The sequence below is a fragment of the Dendronephthya gigantea genome, unplaced genomic scaffold, assembly GCF_004324835.1.
Source record: "Dendronephthya gigantea isolate DGI-Jeju-01 unplaced genomic scaffold, DenGig_1.0 000033F, whole genome shotgun sequence".
In the NCBI taxonomy this organism is placed as follows: Eukaryota; Metazoa; Cnidaria; class Anthozoa; order Malacalcyonacea; family Nephtheidae; genus Dendronephthya; species Dendronephthya gigantea.
This window is the reverse complement of record NW_021163043.1, coordinates 803,482-810,439: the sequence shown is the minus strand read 5'-3', so window position 1 is coordinate 810,439 and position 6,958 is coordinate 803,482.

Below are 6,958 nucleotides of genomic sequence, written 5' to 3'. Positions count from 1 at the left end.
TACGCGCGAGAGGATCAGGAGGGGACTTGCAAAAATCGCAATTTAGATCGTCTAAAAGCAATAATTCTTTGTCTTCTAAGTCACATCAACTTAGAAAAGATTCGAAATCATCAAACGAGCGAAAATCTGAATTAGGTTGTAATTGAAGAGTTTAAGATGTGGGATTAATACTTCGGGATTAACTAATTCAACATTCCCAGAAACGAGATATTTATTTTACATACTATAATCGACCATTTTTTACAATGAAATGAATAATATGAACTTTCTGCAAATGAAAATGACCCCCTAAATATACAAATTCCATAACTACATGACACCAGCTCGCACGACATTCTAAGGTGCATGCATGGCAGTTTTAAATTACATTGAGAATTACATAGTTTTTCCTCCTAGGATTCAAGTCTTCATTTCCGCGCATCTGTTTGTTATATTTCCGGGGAATCTTTGCCATGTAGTGGAATTATCGCTTTCAAAATTTGCGAAGGTAAGTTTTTGTCACGGCGTTGGTTATATTCTTTCCTTCTTTAAGAATACCCGTGTTTATTCTGTGGCGCAGCACAGAGCTAAATCATTTAATCTTTTAGTAATTTCCTTAAAATTTTAACATACAGTCAATATTTTGAATAATAAATTATAAGAATTCGAGGGTTAGAATTGGGCGTTCTGTATAAAGATTCAATTCAAGAAGCTGAAATTTTAAGCCTCGAGGCAAACGAACAATTGAATTAGACACACACATTCTCTTTTTATACATCGACTCTAATATTGTCTGTTTCTAAAATCTTTCCCACGCGGAACAATTTAAAAGTTGGCTTATTAAAAGTTGATAACCTTTAATTCTCAGTCAAACCAAATTGCGTTTACAAGATTGAAGATTGTTGAAGTTGACAACCAAACAAGTCTATTCGTATTACTGTATGTGTCATCGCCATTCAGAAAACGTGCAATATTTTTCTTGCAAAGAAATCTCCGTGTCTTGTCCAAGTTTCATAAACCGTGTTTATCAGAAAACTAACTAAAAATACAGCGCTGTCTTTCTTTCAAAGCATGCAGTTGAGATTGAAATGACCCTGAATCTTGATAGAAACAAGCAATATTTATGAACCTGGAATCATTATTCATTAAAGATTAAACATACATTCGTGTGAGTTGACCTGCGTATATACAAGGAAATTTAAACCTCGCGTAATATTTAAATTTCAATATTTAATATAAAATATGCACCAATTAATGCAAGTGTATTAGAGGTAACCTGTAGAGATGAAATCCACCCAGCAAACACATGAACACTGAGGCCCAGTCCACACGATGCGGGAAAAATTTGAAAACGTAACGCAAGAATATTCTTACGGTTATGCGTACCATCCACAGTATGGGGCAGCCAAAAAGATTTGAGCAACTTTAGTGAAAACTACATATGTGGTCGCACTGGGCTAGTTACCAGACTGCATTGTGACGTCATGTTAAAATTTTTAAAACTTTAGAAAACGTAACTTTCGTTGCATTAATTCGTAAATTTTATTGGCCTTATAATGACGTATGAAGTGTGTAGTTAATAATTCAATCAATATACGTATGTCCTAGTGATTATTAAAAATTGCCGCTTACTGTATCCTTATAGTTTATGCATTAGACTGAACTACACAATACCCAATAGACAAGGAAAGAAATAATAATAAACAAATACATAAATAGCAAAACAAATCAATTTCATTTCTTGATTAATGGCTCTTCGACCTATACCTTAAAAGTTATTTAATAGCAGCGTTTCAACAATTCACGGAAACGTGCACGATGCGTAACCTGTGCATCGTTTGGTATATTTCAAACTAAATGGTTTGCTCGTATTCTTATTAAGGTTGAGTATTATTTAATGCTTTTGTTTGTGTTTGTCTTTAAGCCTCGTGGACACTGGTGCGCTTAACACGCACACATAACAATTTTCACCTGCACATTTTACGGGGAAAAAATTGAGATATTCTTCCATTTGTGTATTTGTGTCGTAAAATTGAGCACGACCTACAAAATATGTCAATGCGACTCCCAGACAAGGAAATTGCCGCGAGTGATAAGTGTGCAATGTTGACAAGTGTGCCAGGCTTAATACTGCATGTCATGCTTCAATAATGGTAAATCAATATCACCTTCCAGTGGATGCGTTGTTTAGCCTCTGCCATGGAAAGGGCATGCCAGGGAAAGAATTCTCAGCTGTTTGGTTCAACCTAATGCTTCATCGTTTGTCATTGTATTTGCCGAGATATTGCCCTCATAACACATTCGGTCCACGTGGTATCACTAAATATTATTTACTATATGACTAGAAATTTATTATATGACTAGAATAGTTCATCGGTCCATCAACTAAAATCAAACATTCTGATTGGTTCCTGAGCGGTCGGTAACCAACAGTACGGACCGGCCAGGTTCGGCGGGAATTTTTTAGTTGGGAATTTTAATCGGTTTTAGTCATATAATAAATAGTTTATTGACTGAGCTTGTTCGGTCCGTACAGGAGGATACTGGTCTCGTTCTTTCTTCGCTTGTATGGACCTCGCCTAAAGGCTCGGTCCATACAAGCGAAAAAACAACTCGACCAGTATCCTCCTGTACGGACCTCTCGCTCAGTCAATAACATATATATATGAAGCTCTACCTGGGCTTTTCTAACGAAACCCATCTAGTATTAACACCCATTTGTTGCAGTAAAACTTCGTGCAATGTCATGGCTTCTGACGAACTGCAAGAAAAGGCAAATTTTATAATGTGAAATTATGCAGACTGTTTTCAGAATAACTTTAATTGTATATTTACTCAAACTATCAGCTGGTAAAGGATTCTAACCCATGTAGCTAAATAGTACAATTAACCATTTTGTTACAGTAATTTACTCTGTCCTACGCCATGGCTTCTGTCGATCTGCAAGAAAAAGCAAATTTTACAAGACTCAGTAGACTTTTAGTTGACAAAGGAACTGAGGCTTTGAGAAATACATTTGATACCATCCATCCACCTGTTAGTCTACCCAGAGTACTGGCTGCAAACAAAACATCTCTTCAAAAGTTAAAACCTCGAGTTATTAATAATTCCCAGTGGGATTTACTGTTTCCTCCGTGGGGCAACCCACCAGATTCCAAAAACTTTGATGTCACATTACTTACAGTTCTATTCCGGAACATTTGTCTATTTCCATCAACAGGATGGGGTGTAATGCCTCCGGATACTGACAGATCAGAGCAAGCGAATATCACAAGAATCAAGTGTTACAGAAATGAAGTTATTGCACATGTAACAACAACTCAAGTTGACAATTCAACATTCGAGTCTTTATGGAAGAAAATTTCCCAGGCGATAGTAGAATTGGGCGTTTCACAGAGTGATGTCGACGATTTAGGAAAATGTCCTCTAGGGCCTGAAGAAGAAGTGTATGTGCAAAAGCTTAAAGATTGGGAACTGCGGGAAGATGAGTGTAGTAAAAAGCTTGCAACAATTGAATGTTCTGTAAATAATGTAACACAAATCGCTGAAGAAAACCGTGACGAAATAAATAAAATCCGCCAGTCTCACACCAATCTTGAGAAATTCCGCACAGAAAGTGATGAAGATTTATTGCGAGAACTTGCTAAGCATAATTTTAAGGGTAAAATTAGAAGAAAAGTGAATTTTTTCCTTCCTGGAACAAGAGAGTGGTTGTTAAAGAAAGTTAACGCGTGGTTTCAAAAGTGTGACAGCGATTCGAGGGTAAAGTTAATAACAGCTGGACCAGGATTTGGTAAAAGCGTTTTTGCCGCCAAAATCTGTGAAGATTTTGGGAAGAAAGGAAAGCTCGCTGCTTGTCACTTTTGTGATTTCAGTAATTCAAACCTAAGAGATCCTATGATGATGCTGCAGTCTCTCGCAAGTCAGATGTGTGGGAATGTCGCTGGTTTTAAAGAGAAGCTTCTTGATCAGTTAAAGCGACCTCATCAGGTTAAAAATCTCAGAGATGCCTTTCTAATATATTTGCAAAATCCCTTAGATGAATTGGAAATAAAAGAGCCACGTTTAGTCGTGATCGATGGCTTGGATGAAAGTGCTGCTGATAATAAGAATGAAATTACGCATTTGATTGCTGAATATTTTCCTGATTTTCCCGAGTACATCAAAATCTTGGTGACGAGCAGGCCAGAGATTTCCGTTGCTGATCTAAGACTAAGAGACGAGCAAAAGACAGACATTACCAATGTTGATGACAACAATAACTCAGATCTTGAACTTTATTTTGAAAAATGTTTTCCAACTTTGGTCGACAAGAAAGTGAATCAAAGTGAGATGAGCCGTGATTTCTATGAATTCTATAAGAATGCTCCATATCTTCGCAGCTTTTGGCCAATTAAATTACTTTCCATTTTTGTTGCCAAATGCCAGGGCTCATTTCTCTATGCATATCACTTTCAATCTGGGCTAATGGCTCGCTATGATCTTGAGAAGATGACAAATAATGACGTCATGGAGTTTCTCCCAGAAGGGCTGCATTCTGTTTACGAACGATATTTTAAACGCCTTGAAGACGAGCTTGGCGACATAAAACATGAAAAGTTTGATGTGTTGAAAATTCTGGAAATGCTGGCTGTTTCCGAAGGACCTCTTCCCCTCACTTTCGTCGCTCAGGCTTTTGGTTTAGCTCCAGATTGTCGCGAAACGAAAGGAATCATCAACAAAATGAATGAAACCGTATCGTGCTTGTTGTACGTTTCAGATGACATGTTAACCGTTTTTCACAAGTCCGTTATTGACTGGCTTCTAGCAAAGGGCTACAAAGATCACCAGTATACTGTCAAGGTCGATGATGGACATAGATCGCTTTGGCATTTATGCGAAAAGATTCTTAAAGAAATTAACGATAAAGGTGTTCGCTCAGGACTTGAGGTGAACTTTACTAATGACGTGAAATACACTCTGAAACATGGTTTAAAACATCTAGAAGAGTGTGAAATGGAGGAAGGTGTGTTTTGGTATGTTGATGTTATTATCGTATGTTATATGATAACTGTAAAAATGAATTTACATAATTTGCTGCGTTCCTGGCTCACATTACTGCAATGTTCCTGGATTAAAAACGAAGAGTTACGCGCCCGCATTTCGTACCATGTCATCGAATTTGACTATTTGGTTCATCCCCTGGGTCCCATGTCGGGCTATGACAAATATATAATAATTTCAACGATTTCACAATGGTATTTACAAACGGTTCTTACCCGTTCTCCAGAAGGTTATTTCAGCGATGATGAGAAGAAAATCGCGGAGACGCTACTATCAAACCTTTCACCTTTTGTCGAGTTGAAATCTTACGAAGTTTCGGTTTTGCCGCGAGTAGTCTGGAAACACAGTTACGAACGCATTAACATTTATAGGATTACAATTTCTTTATCTAAAAATGAGAAAAAGGTAGCAGTTGGAGTGAAAAATGTTATCTATGTGTTATCCCTACCAACTTTAGTTGAAATTATGAATTATTCAACAAAATCGGGAGAAATCTTTTGCTGCACATTTTCTCCAGACGATTCGCTCATATTATTTGGTACACTGGAAACGGCGTTTAACATTGCTGGAAGAAAGGAAGTTCCATTTTTCCCTGGAAATATAGAGATGTTCCTGTCCTGTACATTTTCCCCTAACGGCAAAAGACTGGTGACTAGCAACTATTCAAACACCATTAAACTATGGGACGTTGCTAAACAAACGCTGCTGTCGTCGCTTTGTGCTGGATTTCCTGTTCATTGGTGTTCTTTTAGCGTCACAGGGTTATTTATTATTGGAAATTCAGAATCTTCATCTTATCCGGGTTATTCGTTCTGTGTTTGGAACGCCATCACATTGCAAAGAAGTGATAAGCGAAAGTTATCCCTCGGGGAAAGGGAGAAACCAGTTGTGTTAAAGAGTTGGAAATGTGAACGATGTTTTCAGCGGGGATTTGAGGAACCAAATTCTAAACACTTAGAAATAAGGAAATGTTGGACTAAAAATAATACGATTTCGTGTCCGTGGATCTGCAAAGGTGTGGAGTGTATTTCTTCTTTGGAAGAATTTTGTTATTCGAGTGACACAGAAAGTATTCCTTTTACTGCGATTGTTGCTTGGAGCTATTTTGTTGCTGATCCTGACAATCCTTCCCGTGCAATCAAAATACCAACTTTAGAAGATAATCTGTGGCTCTATTCAGATGATAAAAAACTAATTGTCTTTAAGACATTAGCTCCTAAACAAGAGCAATCCTGTCTGTCACAGCCAACGGAAGTTTATTCGAGTTCGTTTTCTCCTGACGGCTCTCGACTTGCATCCTGCAACTCAGATGGATATATCAACGTATGGAATGTCTATACCAGCCAAGTTCAACAACGTTTCAAAAGCAGTCAATGCGGGTCAATATTTCTATGCTGGTGGTCGGAAGATTTCTTGTTTGTGATTAGTGAATTTAATGGGTTTTTAACGCGATACCCGGTAGATGACAATCTAGAGATTTTGTTTCCTCACAGTCAGGACGTGGCGCTAGAGAACTTTTCTGAAAACTTGTCTGAATTCAGGCTAGAAGGCTGGTCTGATTTCCTAGATTTAAAGGTTGGTTTTTCTGAAGGCTTTGTCAGCTTGGCTCTCCTAAGGAATGAACCCGTGAAAGTTCTCGATGTCAGAGATTTTGATTGTCCTGTAATGATCAATTTGCCTGGAATTGAACCTGAGATGAAAGTGGAAATCTCGCCTGGTGGTGCCTTTATCTCTGGTTGTAATGAGAATAAATGTTATATTTGGAAAAGAAATACCGAAAACCCAACCTCATATGAAGTCTTTTGTCACTGTGACGCTGGAGGGTCTGACATATTTCGTTATGTCGTAATTTTCAGTAATGATTCCAAAGTCGCAGTAGTCCTGGACCAGAAGAGTACTACTTATGGGAGTCAGATAATTGATCTGGACACTGGTC